Source organism: Lissotriton helveticus, chromosome 5_1 (assembly GCF_964261635.1).
Source record: "Lissotriton helveticus chromosome 5_1, aLisHel1.1, whole genome shotgun sequence".
NCBI classification, from domain to species: Eukaryota; Metazoa; Chordata; class Amphibia; order Caudata; family Salamandridae; genus Lissotriton; species Lissotriton helveticus.
In genome coordinates this window covers 1806753709-1806771495 of record NC_136065.1, presented here as the reverse complement: position 1 = coordinate 1806771495, position 17787 = coordinate 1806753709, and positions in this window count along the sequence as shown.

Here is a 17787-nt window from a genome sequence, read left to right as displayed (position 1 = left end):
TTATTGTCATGCTGTTGCCGCCTTTGGTTACTCCTTGTATATACATTGAACAACTCCTGCACCTTCTCTTGCTACTAGCCTTACTGATCTCATCACTCCTGCTCCTACCCTGACTCCTACTCCTGTCCCCACTTCCATTCCTACTCATTCTTTATCTCTACTCCTACCCCAAGAATACTCCTACTCCAAATCCTACACTACTTCCATGCATACTGCTATTCCTGCCTGTCACTACTATTGCCCATTCTTCTATTTGTAGTGTTAAATTATATTTAACATATACTCTTACTTACTCCTGCTCCTAGTAGTCCCACTTTTACACCTTGTTAGTTCTACTCGTACCCTGCTTTTACTCCTATTCTTACTGACAATTATTCCTATACTTACTCCCACTCTCATTTCTACTTGGACCTACTCTTCTACTTATTCCTACTCTTTCTAATACTTTAGCTCCTGCTTCTTTCTACATATTCCTCTTACTTATTCCTACTCTTGCTAATCCTTCTCTTGCTCACATACTCCTACTCTTTCTCTTGCCCACTAACAAAGTCAAATCCGTTAAAATCACAGGTTCAAACTATGTTTGTCTCTAGACTTGATTTTGGAAATGCTATGCCTGCAGGTGCTGCACATTTTTCACTTGCATCACTCAACGAACTTTTCATTCAGCTGCAAGAAAGAAAATGTGACTAAATCACGCTCAAACGTTCTGCCCTCCATAATCTTTGAATAAAATTGTAGATCAATTTCAAATTACACCGCCTCTTCTCCAAAGCCAATCGATTGACCGCCCATTCATCTAAACTGTTCTCCATCTCAGATGCTAAAGATGCCCCAAGAGCAGAACTCCTCAGATCTGGAAGCAACAAGATTCAGAGCTTCTTTTCCCCAGGACTCCTTCAGATGGAGCCACAACTGCTGTCTGGAACTCTTTGCCTCGTCACATTTCAGAAAGTGCATATTTTCTGCCTCTTTTTGATCTAAGTTTTCCTTCCCTCATAAAACCATTGTTGACCTACCAATATGTCATTCAAACCTGTGTTGTTGGTTATAGGTTTCATGCAAGGTTCCTTCTTCTACTGTGCACCCTATTGTCCAAAGTCATTTTTTTAACACTCTCCTGACACCACTTAGTTAAAGTGACATCCATTACTGAAGCCACCAAAACCGCAACCACCTGTGGTGAAGACAGGAATACAGGAAACCTCTGTGGCAGGAAAGTCAGTTCCCTAATTGGGGAAAGAAGGCTGCGAGAATGGGAAATATAAGAAGGGTTCATACTACCCAGAACTATCCCTTGGTAAGCATTCGTGTCAATCAGTGATGGGTTCTGACAGGATACTAAACAATGCAGAGCAATGCACATAAGGTCTTAGACTGCCCTTACCTTTTTTCTAAAGTAAGTGCAGATTGGGCAAACAGAGATAAAGGTTTTTCCTGAGGCAAATCCACTGGGGATGCAGTAGTCGGATGCCCAAAGTCACAGAGTTGTAAGGGTGCTATTGCATTTTGAATGCCATAGAGAGGGAAAAAGTAGCTCCTGAGCCTAGAGAGAACTAATTCTCAGAGGAGGGGGGACAGTGTGGTCCGTAAACCAGTCAATCAGTTAGGTCATGTAGAGTCAGAAACAGAATGGAGGTGGGGCTACTGGTACAGATGTAAGGGCGTTCCTTTCACAGCCATGGTGGGCACCGCCTGGGTAGCAGGACTTCTACCCTGACCATGCACTTTCTTCTTTTGCCAGATTACTTGGACCCTTAGTGACCTCAGGGAAGAATCATTAATTATTGAACCTATTTGGACTTCATCTGACTGAGTATTCACTTCAGTTTCTGTGCATCTTTGAGGAGGGTGGTCTTATATTTCTGGCGTTGGTTTGTCAACAAGTTCCAAGTCCTGCAAGAACTAGAGAACAACAGAGAGCCAGTAGAAGGTTAATGGGAGAAGATCAAAGAAACAGTAACATCAACCTGCCAGGAGTTACTGGGTCCCCAGAAATACCAGCATAAAGAATGGACTTCCGACTGAGACTCTCCTCAAAATACAAGAGAGAAAGGAAAAGAAAGCTGCAGTCAACACAAGTTGAACAAGAGCCGAAAAATCGAAAGCTCAGGATGAGTACACCAAAGCCAACAAGGAAGCAAAGAGAACCTTAAGAGCAGACAAGTGAAAATTCATTAATGGTCTTGGCACAGAAGCAGCAAGCCATGAAAAATTGACAGAGCTCTACATTATAACAAGGAAACTCTGTGGCCGATACAGCAAGCCAGAAAGACCTGTTACAGACAAAGCTGGAGAGATAATTCGGGGTAATGAAGGCCAACAATGAAGATGTGTGGAGCACTTTGAAGAACTGCTGAACTAGCATGCAGCCTTCACTAGACATACAGTCACAAGGACTTACCAATTGACTGCAGCAGACCAACCTAGGAAGAAATATGGCATGCCATGAGACATCTGAGAAATGGGAAGGCAGCGGGACCTGGCAACATTCCTGCAGAGGCACAGAAGCCAGACTTTGAAACATTGATAGTTATGCTCTACCCCATGTTTGGAAGGTTCTGGGAAGAAGAAAAGGTGCCATCAGACTAGAAGGAGGGGTATTTCATCAAGATCCCCAAGAAAGGTGACCTGAGTAACTGCACAAACTACAGAGGGATACCGCTTCTATCAGCCACATGCATAGTTTTCAACAGAGTCATCCTAAACAGTATGAAGGAGCAAATCGACACTCAGTTGCAAGACCAGCAAGCTGGCTTCCACAAATATACATCCCGCACAGACCAGATTGTAACACTGCACATCACCATTGAGCAATCGATGTAATGGAACTCCCCCCTCTATGTCAGCTTCATTGACTATGAGAAGGCATTCCATAACATGGACAAAGACGGATAACATGGACAAAGACCCTTTGGAAACTCCTCTGCCACTACGGTGTGCCAGATAAACTCATAAGAATCATCAGGAACTCTTACAAGGGAATCTCCTGCAAGAAAGTCCATGGAAGACAACACAGGAAAACCTTTCCAGAGAGCGGACCGGAGTGTACCAAGGTTGATTCCTTGTGCCTTTTCTCTTCTTTTCTCTTCTTACTGGCGATCAACTTGGTCATGAAGACATCCACAGGAGGGAGAAGAATGGGATCCAGTGGACACCTTGGACACAGTTCGATGCCCTAGACTTTACAGGTGACTTGGCCCTACTCTCCCATACCCATCAGCAGATGCAAGAGAAGACCAATAATGTGGCGGCCACATCAGCATAACTTGGCCTCAACATCTACAAGGCAAAAGAACAGACCCTAAAGGTTAACACGGTCAGCACAGCTACAGTCATTTTTGCATGCAGTACACTGGAAGAGGTTGAGGCCTGGACAGTGTCATAGACAAGCAGGGCGGAACAGACGCCGACGTCAATGCAAGAATCAGCAAAGCACAGACTGCCTTTATTCAACTAAAGAATATCTGGAGCTCCAAGACCCTAACACTGAAAATTAGGATCAGGCTTGTTAAAACCAACATAAAATCGGCCCTTCTGTATGGAGCAGACCCTTGGAGGACAACAGTGACAACCACTAACAAATTCTAGACCTTCATCAATATCTGTTTGAGGAAACCCCTAAAAAAATGCTGACCAAACACCATCATCAGCAACGACCTATGGCAGCAGACTTCCCAACTCCCTGGGCATGAAGAAATCATGGAATGACACTGGGGCACCCTCCGCAAGCCCTCGTCAAACACCACCTGGAAAGTCCTGACCTGGAATCCTCAAGAGAAAAGATAAAGAAGAAGGCCAAGAAACACCTGGCCTCGAGGCTGACAGCAAGGAGATGGCCTACACCTGAAGTCAGACTGAAAGAAAATCCCAAGACAGAGATGGCTAGAGAGTCCTGGTTGATGGCCTATACCCCTGGAGGGAAGCAGTAGGCTTAAGTAAGTAAGTAAGTACTAGAACGTCAAATTTACTACGATTTAAGACTGATAAGAACAGCATGTCTGTATACATTGGAAAGGAATCTTAAACTATGAAGGAACATAGACAATATGTTGATTGACTTTTGAGAATACTTTGCCTATCCCAAGGCTGTGTTTTTTTACAAGGGATATAACAGCACCCTAATCCACTTTGAGGCTAGAGCACTGTACAAAACTGTGAAATAAATATATTGTTTTTCATGTGTGGCTGAAAAAGCTATTGTTAGAGGCGCACTGCTAACATTCATGATTGACATAGATTTTTCTATACTATCTAACACTGGCCGACCCTCTACTTCTGTCACAGCACCAGTCTCAGAGCGTAGGCAGAACACTTCTCCTCGCTTGCTATCATGTTTTCGAGGGGTTCACTGCATGTGACAGGAGCAGTGGCCATGGCATAGACTTTACCTCCAGTTCCAGTAATCCTATATGCAAATAGAATTCGCCATTCAGCTTTGTAAGGTAAAGATGAAAACAGCAGCAGCCATCTTGAAATAGACAGTTTTTCTAGAGCTCTATCAGTTAGACGGAATAATAGGATTCCTGCTAATTGAGTACAGCATTGTGTTTCAAATTTGAAACTTTCAAGGTGATTCTGCCACTGTTATAGTTAAATACTCAAGACTACACCTGCATATAACCATGCTTATTGGCAGTACTCATGGATTGGATGAGATCTATAGCATTTGCTGGGTACCTCTTGAATATAATTTCAACAAACAAATGTATTGTGTCAGCTTTGTGGAATCTTAAATTATGTGGAGTGTCTGTTGGCGGAATCGAAGGCTTTTTCTCGAGAGGGTAGCGGGGCTGAGGCTGTGAGTTAACGAAAGCTAAAGCCCACATTGTGGAGGTAAGTAAGTAAGTAAGGGGATTCTGCATAGCCAGAGATCAGATGAGAAGTAGACAACCATTGCATGACAGCACCTATTCCTTAGAAGCTATGGGGCAATAGCTATTGAGCTGTTGACAATAGGCTTGAGTAAATGCAAGGGAGTGTTTTGTGGGGCTGAACAATGACTGCCAGGATATCATGCATGTGTCTAGGTTACACCTTGCCTGAAGGTTTTTCTAACTTTCGCATGGTGATACAGATTGTTTGAGGCAGTGACATTCGTGTGTGGTTGTGTTTACATGGTGTGTGATGCCACTGGTTACCTTTGGTGTCTATCCCACCTGTCATATAAGTGCCTTTGCTTCTTGCCATCACATCTTTCAGCTAGTGTTTTTGGCTCATCGAGTCCAACTACAGGTAGCAAATTGTATGTGCTAAGCCTATGTCTGACAGATGCTACATTGAGATGGTTGAGCACCATTATTTCTGTGAAAACCCATTTTCTTTGTTTCCAGCTTCCTCCTTTATTAACTAAAACATATATATTTTTAAAAATCCGCCTTAAGGAATATCATGGTTTCATAGTTATTAATGAACTTCACAGCCATATAGTTTCTGCACCTTCTTTAAAAAAGAGAACAGCAGAGGATTGAGACAGCCACAAATGTGTTAATTAATTTACATATCTGTGTTACTGATCAAAGGCACTACTGTTGAGCTCCAGACACCTTCCAGTGATTAAAGATATGCTCTATTTAATGTAAATTTGTATTTCATTTGTATTATTTTGGTGAGCATCACATGCCCTTCTAGGCGGCTTGTTTGATTAGCTGGCATGTATATAATAGTTCAACAACCAGAAAACAGCGTGAAGTTGAATACATTTGACATTTCATTAAAAGTTATGTTTTTCCTTTGGATGCCGCCATGGTCTCCTCAAAAAAAGATGCCATGATTGTACGGTGTGAAATTGTACATGCAGATGGTCTGCTTTTATGCATGGTGGGCTCTCGTGCAGGAAAATATGTTAGTGGTGTCTACGTGCAGGATTTCCTCTTTTGCAGGTTGTTCTATGGGTTAAGAGTCTGTTCTTCTACACTGCGTGACCAGGGCATTAAGGGGGTGGCTCCTTCCTGGTCTCTGACCTGTAAAAAGTTCAAAACTAACTTTGAAATTATGTCCTTTACAGAAACACTGGTCGGTTTCTCAACAATTTTTGCAAAAAATATTAAGATAATCCTTGTCCATTCTGCTCTTGCTGGCTAAACTAAATGTGTCTTTAAGATGAGGCAGCGGTCCTTTGCCCAAATAAAAGACTGGCTGTGGGATACTGAACACTGCCAGGAGCTTCTGGGTGCTTTGTCGATACTAGTCCCACTCCAGTCATGGCTCAATGGCTTTTGGGGGCCATTCGGGAGATACATAGCCCTCTCTGAGGGGCTGAAATGTTCAAACCGAGATGCTACTGCTCTGCCTGGATACAGAGGGTAAGAACTCATGCTGTTCACACAACATACCGACGCCCGAAACTTTGGGGCTGATTACAATGGCGGGGAGACTGCCACCGACAGGCTGTCGGTGGCGGTCTTTCCGCCATTGTAATCAACGTTACTGCCCGCCATATTATGATGGCGGGCGGACGTGTGGTGACCTACAGAGTGACCACCACGCATCCGACGGGCTCCTTGAGCCTGCCGATGTGGCAGAGGGGCTCGTAGTCTCTACAATACTAGTCAGTGCCTACCAAGCCACTAGCTGTTTCATGACATTGGGAGCCCGTAGCGGACCCCGTTTCCCCCCTGGCCCTTGACTGTGGGTGTTGGGGGCACCTATGGTGCCCCCTACAAATCCATGTACCATGTGGCAGGCGCCGCAATGTAAAATATAGGTTTTGTGACCGCTGTGATGGCGGTGCCATGGTAATGCCCACTATGGGACCGCCGACAGCATGTCGGGCAGTCCCAATCCCCGATACGATGGCGGATGGACTGAAGTCCATCCGCCATCATAATCAGCCCCTGTATCTGGAGAGTCGAGACCTTATAACCGCAATCCGTAGACACGCATGGAGGTGCGTTGGAGTGTTTTTCTTAACAATTAAGCTGAGTGCTATGGAAGGGGGTGTCCAATGGGAGGAGAGAGGTAAGTGTAGGACTTGGAGATGTTACATTACCTCGAGATCGCTAATGCTGAGTTTTATGTTTACTTGCTGCCTTGCAGCGAGCTAAAAAATCTGACTCTGTTGCACGTTTGTTAGTTTGTAACTCCAAATTAAAACAAAAAATATATAATCCTTGTCAGCGAGGTAGCTCCTGTTTACATTTCACGTTTTACTTAATTTACTTATGCATTTGATTATCCTGTAGTTTTTTTCATGCAGCATAATAATCTTGTATTGTGCATAGTGTGAAGTAGGTTGAGAGCTGTGGTTCTGACAGTGTCCATCAGTAGGTCATAAATGTGTTCAGAATACAAGCTCACCAAATCCTTGCCCCCTCCTGCAGAGCACACAGAACAATGGTGACATGTGACTCTTCTAATTGTGAGAATATGCAAACGTGTGCGAAGAATGTTCAAAGCTGTTGTACTAATGACAGGGTGAAATAAAAGAAAATTAAATGATTACAACTGAATGTGTGTAGGCTGATGGTGAACTGAAGATGCTAAAAGTACATGCAAAAGGAGAGAGCGAACAGAGGGTGTGGAAGAGAAAGGTTATGGGGTGTAAAATATACAGATGGAGTATTTCAGAAAGATGTGGGGCGTCTCACACAGAGGATGCAGACAAAGTGATGTTGAGGTGAGAACAGGACTGATTGCATAAGTCTGAAGACCACTAGCCCTTCCACAGACCTCAATATTCTTTAATTCACACTCTCGTATTTTCCAAAGTGAACATTTTTTATTCAAATGTTCCTCAACAATATTATTGCTGCTCATTTATCCGATTCAAATAGTAAGCTTTGGAAAAGCTAATAGGTATGGCTTGTATTTAGCGACTGTCCATCATTGTGTGATGTGTCGGTATGCAATAACAGAAAGCTCACAGAGAGGCACTCGAATACTAGTGTGAGAAGCACAAGATTCTAATGTTCATGTTGTAAACCACACCGTTAATTACAAAATAGGCATTGAAAGGGTTCATGGTAATGCTTCTTTGGCCACACCACTTTTAGAGACACTCCCCACCCTGCATCTTTCTCATCCTACCTAAAGCAATTTGTGTGACCTTTTTTTTTTTTTTTATCAAAAACCTTTATTACATCAGTCAATTACACTGCGGAATGCCTACAACCCAACGGGCTGGCCGCTATCGCATGTTGTGAATCACAATACAGCACCTTAAAGTCTCTGGTAGAATATTTACTAGTATATATTGTAGCACAGTGGCTGCATTTAAGAAGTGCGGCACAGGCATCAGTTTCTCAGAAAGTGATGGTTTTTGATTTTCCATTTTTCATGAACAAGAACAAATCAAAGTAACTGTTAGGAACAACAATGTGGTCATACATAGGGTGACACTGATCGTTCGTAAATATCTCACCCAGGTGTCACCTGCCAGACTCTCTCCCAGTTTCGTTACATCCCCAGAGGGTCATGGTTGTGATCAAGTACATAACCCACCAAATCGGCGCACCACGCACTCCCCACCCATCCATCTCGTGTAATAATGCAATAAAAGGCCACTCTCCCAATCCCTGGTCTTCCCCTTCTCATAGAACTCTCACTCTATTAGCCCTCCTCCTCTTCTTCATCCGACTCTTCCTGGTCATCTTCCCGCAAGGGGTCGCAAATCTCCCCTCTATATAGATTCTATTTGGTCCATATTTTATTCCACGGCTAGAGTACACCGCCCTTTCCGTCACCATTACCTTATCCATATTTAAACACCATTGAGACTTGGTCGGCATGTCCGCCACTCCCCAGCGCTGTGCGACATCTCGTTTTGCTACCATCAAGCCTACTGTAACCCAGAGTTGCCCGTGTCTAGAGAGATCCGTAGGTTCCCACACGTTTAGAAGGCATCTCTTCGGTTCAGGCAATAGTGTTATTTCTAGTGTTTGTGAGATTGTTCGCATTACCTGTCTCCAATATTCCTGAATTCGGGGGCAGTCCCATATGGTGTGAAAAAACGTATCCTCCTCCCCGCACCCACGAAGGCAGTAAGGGTGTTCAATCCTGTGGATACGGTGTAACATTGTCCTTGTGTAATATACCCTGTGTAATATTTTCAGCTGCACTAGTCGTAGTCTTGCCGAGATGCCTACTTCCTTAGGTGATGCCAGTGCCCCATTCCATTCATGTTCATCCATTTCACTAGTGTCTCCCTCCCATTTCACCTTCAAGGACAGTGTTGGGTATGGGAAGTTGTTGAGTAATTTACGGTAGGTCAGAGATGTTGCGCGTTCAACCATAAATTCAGTGAGGAGGCGATCTTCCAGCGGGGAAGACTCGGGCAGGTCTGTGTCTATGGGCAGAGCCGCTAACAGTGCATGTCGTATCTGGATGTACCTGTAGAGTTCCCTCTCGCTGAGTTCATACAGTTCTCTCAGTCTATTGAAGGGCACCACCCCCCCCCTGTCCCAAAGATCGCCCACCGTGGATATCCCTATAGTGTCCCAGTGTGTAAACCCCTTGGTGTTCCTCATATGGCCAAGGACTCGGGAGTCCCACAGTGGAGTCAGCTTGGTGATCTTCCCCTTCCAACCCAGTGCCGCCGTCGCCGTATGCCAGAGCGAAACCGTTAGTTTGGTGGGTCCGACTAAGTCGCGAATTTTACGGTGGTCATATAATGGAGCCAATAAGCTGTCAGTGCCCAGTTGCCCCTGTCAGCCTGGAATGCTGGCTCGTTTTGTGAAGTATGGAGCCAGTGGTTGATGGGTTTAAGGTGTGCCGCCCAGTAATACAATTTTAAGTTGGGTAAGGCGATACCACCGTCAAACCAGCCTCTATGCAGTTTGGACTGGGCGATGCGCGCGGGGAGGTGCCCCCATAGAAGGTTAGAGACCAATGCAGCCACCGTCTGAAAGAACCTAGGGGCTACCGGGTAAGGTGTATTTTCGAGGACATATAAAAATCTTGGCAGGGCCATCATTTTATAAAGTGCAGCTCGTCCCAAGAGCGTTAACGGGAGGCCCGACCAAAATGTAACGTCTCGTTTAAGCCTATCTAAGTGGGGCTTCAAATTTTTGTCCATGAATTCTGCGGGGTCTCTGGTGACGTGAATGCCTAAATATTTAAACGACGAGCCCGCTATCTTCAGAGGACACCCCTCGTGGAGGGCCGGAGCCTCCCCCCTCAGAACGTACAATTCCGATTTGTTCCAATTAAGTGTATAGCCGGATATTCTGCCATGAGTATCACAGAGATGTAATAGGGCTGGCACTCCGCTGACCGCATTAGTTAGGTATATTAGCATGTCATCTGCATACAGGGACAGCCGGTCCTCCCAACCATGTCTCCAGCAGATGCCCTTAAGTAGGGGGGAGGTTCTAATAAGAGTGGCCAGGGGTTCCTGCGAGATCGCGAACAGCAATGGCGAGAGAGGACAACCTTGTCTTGTACCCCTCCCTAGTGGGAACATCCGCGAGATATGTCCATTGGCCACCACCCGAGCTACTGGGTCAGTGTACAACAGTCTGACCCATGCAATAAAGCGGGGCCCAAATCCCAAGCGCGACAGCGTCTCAAACAAGTATGCCCACTCCACAAGATCAAAAGCCATCTTAGCATCGAGGGCTAATATCACTGCTTGTGATGTGATCGACTCTGCCTTGTCTAGTACTCCGTGCAGTCTACGTAGATTTAATGCCGTATTTCTGTGTGGCATAAATCCGGACTGATCCGGGTGTATAAGAGATGGTAAATGGGGCAAAAGTCTTGTCGCTAGGAGCTTGGCAAGTATTTTAGCCTCTGCATTAAGCAGCGAGATAGGGCGGTATGAGGAGCATTCTTCAGGTGGTTTGCCTGGTTTGGAGATGGCTACTATAGTCGCCGCTCTCTGGTCCGGCGGGAGTGAACCCTTCTCCAGACATTCCGTAAACATCCCCAGCAGATGTGCACTGAGGGTCTCAGGCACTGCTTGATACCATTCTACAGGTATTCCGTTAGGTTCCATGGCCTTACCCGGATTCAAGGCACGAATAGCTAGTTGTATTTCATCAGCGGTGATGTCTGCCTCCAATTCACCTGCTTCCTCCGGGGACAGCGTTCGGACCTCGATCGGTGCTAGTACTTCTCTGGCCATTTCAGAAGTAATCGCGTGTTCAGGGGTGTACACCCGTTCAAAGTGGGCAGCAAGCAGTTCAACAATTTGTCCCGGGTTAGTATGTATTCCCCCACAGTCATCCTTCAAGCGTTGGATTCCCCTAGAACCCCCTTCCCGTTTGTCAAGCTATGCCAATAGTCTCCCCGCCTTGTCGCCCACCTCGTAGACCCTATTTTGAGTGTCAGTTAAATGCCCTTTTACGTGGACCCGTAGGTGATCAGTATATAGCTGCTGTTGCAGTGTCAGTGCGTGTAGGGTAGCTGGAGTGGGGTGTTGTTCGTGTGTCGCTGTCAATTCCTGCAAAGTTATGTCCAGATCATCTAATTCCTGAGAGCGTTCCCGTTTGTAGCCCGTGATGGTGTTTATGGCTTGTCCCCGCAAAACCGTTTTATATGCCTCCCAAAGTACCTCGGAGGAGCGCACGGAGTGGACATTCTCAGTAAAATACTGTGTCGTCGCCTTTTTAAGAGCTTTGCGAACCTGGGGAATCTTGAGATAAGCCGCCTGTATTGGATATATGCGTTTGTGCGTTCGCTCCTGGGAGGAGAGTGTGAGAGTAAGTGGGGAGTGGTCCGAAATCCCACGAGGGTGAATCGCCATTTTATCTACATGTTGGAGACCATCTCCCAGGGTGAGAAAGTGGTCAATTCTCGACAGACTCCCATGTACCGCGGAGTGAAAGGTATACTGTTTCGCACCGGGGTGGAGGTGCCTCCAGATATCAATCAGGCCCATGGCCGTTATGAAGCGTTGGAGGAGGGGGACCCCTCCCGCGGGGACTGGTGTTGGAAACCGGTCGAGTTGTGTATCCAGAATTGCGTTGAAGTCCCCCCCAAGGATAACCTCCCCCTCGGGGAGAGACAAAATAAAGTCTCCCAATTTAGGGAGGTGTGCCGAGTGTAATGCCAGTGGAATGTATACCGAAACTAGGTTGAGAAGCTTCCCTTCCCACTGCCCCTGCAGGGCTGCGAAGCAGCCTTGATCATCAGTCTTAGTAAGTAGGGGGATAAACCTTGTGTTTTTCTGTATCAGGATACCGGTTCCCCTGGAGCCGGACGTGAAATCAGAGTGGACTATCATCTTGTAGCCTCGTCTATCCATGGCCTTGGTAGCACCCCCTATTAAATGAGTTTCCTGTAGTAGAGCTATTGTGGGTTTCTGTCTCTTAAGTGCGGCTAGTACAAGTCCCCGTTTCACCTTATCCCCCAGTCCTCTCACGTTCCAGGTCATGAGGCTCAAGGAGGGGCACTGTGTTTCAACTGCTACTCCACTCCTGTCAGGAATAGGAACGTCAGCCATGTGGTACTATGGGGGCTACGGTATAGCGATGGGTAAGTGCGTCACTGGTACTGGCTGTAGGGTTGCGCATGAAAGTGTCAAAAGTCCTCAGGTGAGCTTTAGTCCCCTGCCCTCTCCTCCCGCCTTGTAGTGCTCCTGTGGAAGCCTAGTCCTTGTCTTTGACCGTACATGTGTGTTCCCAACTTTAAAAAAACAATCCCTTCCCCAACCCCCCCTCCCTGCACCCCCGCCCCCCAACTGAGTAGAGTGCTTCACCCATCCCACAACCAGAGTACTTGCGTTTAGGGGGAGAGCGTCTCCCCGAGCAGGCGGCAACCCTGCATGCTTCCGGAGTAGTCTCGCCAGAGTCCACGTGCAGCATTTAAACGGTGTGTCAATGGTCAGCGACCACCACCAATGCCGATCTCAAAGTAGGGGTCATTCCTCTCCACCGGCCCCTGCAAATCCATGTGCGGGAGAGCCCTCTGCTCCTTCTGGACCGGATGTTTGTGAGCCTGTCCTGCTGTTCCCTCCGCGGTCATGATTCGGTCTGTGTGTTTTTCGCTGCCGTTCCATGGTGCGCCATCCCTCAAGCCAGTCCCGGGCAGCGTCCGGGGTGTCGAAGAACCACACCTTTTTGTCCGCCACTACTCGCAGCCGGGCCGGAAACAGCATCGAGTATGGCAGCTCCTTCTCCCTCAATGTTTTTTTCACCTCCAGAAACGTCCTCCTCCTCCTGGAGACCTCGGCCGTGTAGTCCGGGAAGAATGCTATTCTTGAGTTCTGGATCTGGATGGCTGGCGCCACTCTCGCGGCCTGTAGGATGGCGTTGCGGTCTCTAAAATTGAACAGCCTTGCCAGTATTGGCCGAGGTGGGCCTCCCGTCTTAGGTTTTCCCCCCGGCACCCTGTGGGCCCGTTCCACTGAAAAGAAATTCGATAGTCCCTTAGGCTGGAGTCTGGTTTTGATTGATTTGATGTCCTCCACATAGAGGTCCATAGCCCCCGTATCTTCCGATTCTGGCACACCTAAAATTCGGACGTTGTTGCGCTGGGAGCGACCTTCCTGGTCGTCCAGTTTGTCTCGAAGCAGTTTGTTGTCCGTTTGTAGGTGCTCCACTACCGTTTGCAGTTCGGACACATCTTCGACCAGGGATTTGGTGACAACTTCCACCTGTTTGACCCTTTCGGACATTTTTTGGAGGTCTGCCCGTATCAAGGTGACCTCAGTGGCTGTAGCTCCCACTGTCGCTTGTACCTGGGCCAGTGCCGCCAAGACATCTTCAATCGTGGCCTTTTTTGCCCCCTCGGTCTCCGTCGTTTTCCCCGCCGTCTTGCGTTGCTCTTGGGGAGGGGACTGCCTATCATAGGCGAATTTGTCCAGTTTGGCCTGGGTAGCGTTGTGCCGGGGGCCTCTGTTCGCCATGATGCAGTGCGTACCAGCGTGTCAAGCCGCCACCGAGGATCGACGTTCGGACCAAGGAGGACTGGTAACTCGCCGACCTGCAATGGGGTCCTCAGTGCGTGAGAGCAGTGGCCCCCCGGCTGTCTTTGACTGCTGGGTCTGTTCCCAATCACCACGCGAGGTCAGGCAGGGCGTTATCCACGCGAGTGGGAATTGAAGTGACACCCCACTGTACAGTGTTGTAACTCAAGCTGCCCGATGATCCTATATCCGGCGGGTACAGCGGGTCTAGACAAGGATGGGGCCGTGTCCCTGTGTTCCGCTGAAACTTGGTGCCCCCTCAACTGACGCTCCGCCTGTGTCTCTCCAGCTCCTGTCAATGTCTTACTAGGAGGGGGGGAGGGGGGTTATCCGTCTCACCGCCCCTGCCGTTCGTGACCGCCTCACTCCCGTCCTCCGGCAAAGGTGAGTCTTCCAAGGCAGCGGACCTCCGTGTGTACGTTCGGGAGGCCGGCCCGATCTCTGCCCAGCAAGGGCAGCCGCCGCGGGGACTCGGGGTGTGACGCGCGTCCAGCGTGGAAAATGGCGTCTCCGAGTCCCTGATTTGCGGCGTTATGCACACCCCCGAGCCTGACCTCACGGCTACGGTTTACAAGTATACATACATTACATTAATGTGTCGGATTATAGTGGGAAGCCGCCTCTTCTCGGGAGCCTCTCTAAGCTGCGGCCGCCATCGTAGGCTGCTAGCCACGCCCCCCGTGTGTGACCTTTTGAAGAATCTTCTCTCTGGGGGAAGCAACTCCTTGTACACTAGGCTGGCATTGGTACATTTCCCCTTAACTTTCCACTCATGGCTCGGACCTGGGGATCTGGGTTCGAGTCTCGGTAAAGACGCCAAAACCTCCTATGATTCTGGGCAAATCACTTAATCTCCCCGTGCCTAAAAATGAAAGTGTGTCTCTCATGTAAAAACGTAACTTGTGCTATGTAAAGCGCTCTGATACCTGATTCGGTTCGGGTCTAGTTCGCGCTATATAACACACAAAAAAAAAAAAAAACATTCTCTGCTGCAGAAAGGCCCGTTGCTTACTTTCTTTTTTATATGACGTAAAGAAGAGATGGCAGCCAGATGATAAGCATAACTGTGCGTGACAACAGAGAAGCCAGGATATTGTGTGCCTGGGTTCTTTTTCTAGAGAAGGAACCAGGGCTAATGTTAAAAAATATTAAAAGTAAGAAGTTTGCAAAACCCCTAAGAAGATAATGATCATAGGTCAACCCCAACTTTTTTGGATGAGGTAATGGGATGCTGCCAACTTGACATTTCATTTAGTAGAGAGAATGAGAAGAAATCCATCGAGTCCAGGCATCTTTTGTGTCTTTTGTGTATTTATATTGCTTTTAGTTATACATTGTTTGCAGATGTTTATAATATTTTTTATAACATCTGAATAGACTTATCTAGGTGTTCCTAGTTCCTGTGTGTGTAAAGGTTAAATAATAGAAGCATGGACCATGATCTGCCATAACCACGCCTATGCGTGGTTATGGAATATGCGTGGTTAAGGCAAACGTGGTCAAGCTTGTGTAGTCGGAACATGTGTGGTTCAGACCGCAGTGTTATGACTGTTGTTCAGGTGAAAGCAATGGGCTAGATTGCGGCCTGGAGTCAATCAATCAATCAATCAAAAACATTTATAGAGCGCGCTACTCACCCGCGAGGGTCTCAAGGCGCTGGGGGAAGGGGAGGGGCGCTACTGCTCGAAAAGTCAGGTCTTGAGGTGCTTCCTGAAGGAGAGATGGTCCTGGGTAAGTCGCAGGTGGGCGGGGACGGTGTTCCATGTCTTGGCCGCCAGGTAGGTGAAGGATCTTCCTCCGGTGGTGGTTCTGCGGATCCGTGGGATGGTGGCGAGGGCGAGGCTGGCGGAGCGGAGCTGGGGGGGTCGGCATGTAGAACGTGAGGCGGTTGTTGAGGTATTCGGGGCCCAAGTCGTGGAGAGGCTTGTGTGGGTGGGTGAGGAGTCTGAACGTGATCCTTTTGCTGACGGGGAGCCAGTGAAGGTCCCTCAGGTGGGCGGAGATGTGGCTGTGTCTGGGGATGTCCAGGACGAGTCGTGCTGATGCGTTCTGGATGCGTTGGAGTCTTTTTTGTAGTTTGGCAGTGGTTCCAGCGTAGAGGGCATTCCCGTAGTCCAGACGGCTGGTGACGAGTGCCTGGGTGACCGTCTTCCTGGTTTCAGTGGGGATCCAGCGGAAGATCTTACAGAGCATGCGGAGGGTGTTGAAGCAGGAGGAAGTAACGGCGTTGACTTGCCTGGTCATCGTGAGGGAGGAGTCAAGGATGAAGCCCAGGTTGCGTGCGTGGTCCGTGGGCTTGGGGGGTGGGAGGGTGCCCAGTGCAGGGGGCCACCAGGAGTCGTCCCAGGCGGAGATGGATGGGCCAAGGATGAGGACTTCCGTCTTGTCTGAGTTCAGTTTCAGACGGCTGAGCCTCATCCAGTCCGCAACGTCTTTCATTCCGTCCTGGAAGCTGGCTTTGGCGCTGGCGGGGTCATTGGTGAGGGAGAGGATCAGCTGGGTATCATCGGCATAGGAGATGATGTTGAGGTTGTGCCTGCGTGCGATGGCTGCGAGGGGGCTCATGTAGACATTGAAGAGGGTGGGGCTGAGCGAGGAGCCCTGAGGCACGCCGCAGATGATCTTGGTGGCTTCTGCGAGGAAGGGCGGGAGACGGACTCTTTGGGTTCTGTCGGAGAGGAAGGAGGTGATCCATTCCAGGGCCTTTCCTTGGATCCCGGTGTGGTGGAGGCGGGTTGTCAGGGTGCGGTGGCAGACCGTGTCAAATGCAGCCGAAAGGTCAAGGAGCATGAGGGCGGCGGTTTCTCCATTGTCAAACAGGGTCCAGATGTCATCGGTGGCTGCGATGAGGGCGGTCTCGGTGCTGTGGTTCACTCGGAATCCGGACTGCGATGGGTCGAGGGAGCCGTGCGTCTCGAGGAAGGCTGTCAGCTGATTGTTGACGGTTTTCTCGATGACTTTTGCGGGGAAGGGGAGGAGCGAGATGGGGCGGAAGTTCTTGAGGTCTGTGGGGTCTGCGGTGGGTTTCTTCAGGAGGGCACTGATCTCTGCATGCTTCCAGCTCTCCGGGAAGTTGGCGGATACGAAGGAGTTGTTGATGATGTCCCGGAGTTGGGGTGCGATGATGGAGTCGGCTTTTTTGAAGATGTGGTGTGGGCAGGGATCGGCTGGGGAGCCTGAGTGGATGGTGTTTATCGTGTGGGTGGTGTCTTCCGTGCTGACCGGCGTCCAGGCGCTTAGGGTGGTGGTGGGCAGTGTAGGTTCGGTGGTAGGGTTTGCGATCTGAGCGCCGAAGCAGTCGTGAATGTCGGCGATCTTGCGATGGAAAAAAGTGGCAAAAGAGTTGCAGAGGTCTTGCGATGGCGTGATGGCGTTGTTGCTGGCGTCGGGGTTGGAGAGCTCTTTCACGATGTTGAAGAGGTCGTTGCTGTTGTGGGTGTTGTAGTCCAGTCATTCTCTGAAGGACAATCTTTTGGCGGTGCGGATCAGCTGGTGGTGTGTGCGGATGGCGTTCTTGAGGGCTGTTATGTTTTCCGTTGACTGGTTGTGGCGCCAGGCCTTCTCGAGGACACAGCAGGATTTCTTGGAGTCTTTGAGATCGTTGGTGAACCATGCTACTTTCTTGCTGTCGGGGTTGCTTGGAGGGTTCTTCAGTGGAGCAAGGGCATCGGCGCAGTCTGTGATCCACTGTGTGAGATTGCGGGCTGCTTCGTTGGGGTCCGTAGTGGGGGTGGGAGGGTTTTGGCTCAAGGAGGTGGTGAGTTGGTCGGTGGTGATCTTGCTCCAGTATCTTCGGGGGGGTCTGTTGCAGACGGTGGTGGGTCGTTGTCTTCCTGAAGTTGAAGTGTATGCAGCTGTGGTCGGTCCAGTGAAGCTCGGTGGTGTGGCTGAAGGAGACGTGGTTGCTGGCGGAGAAAACAGAGTCGAGCGTGTGGCCG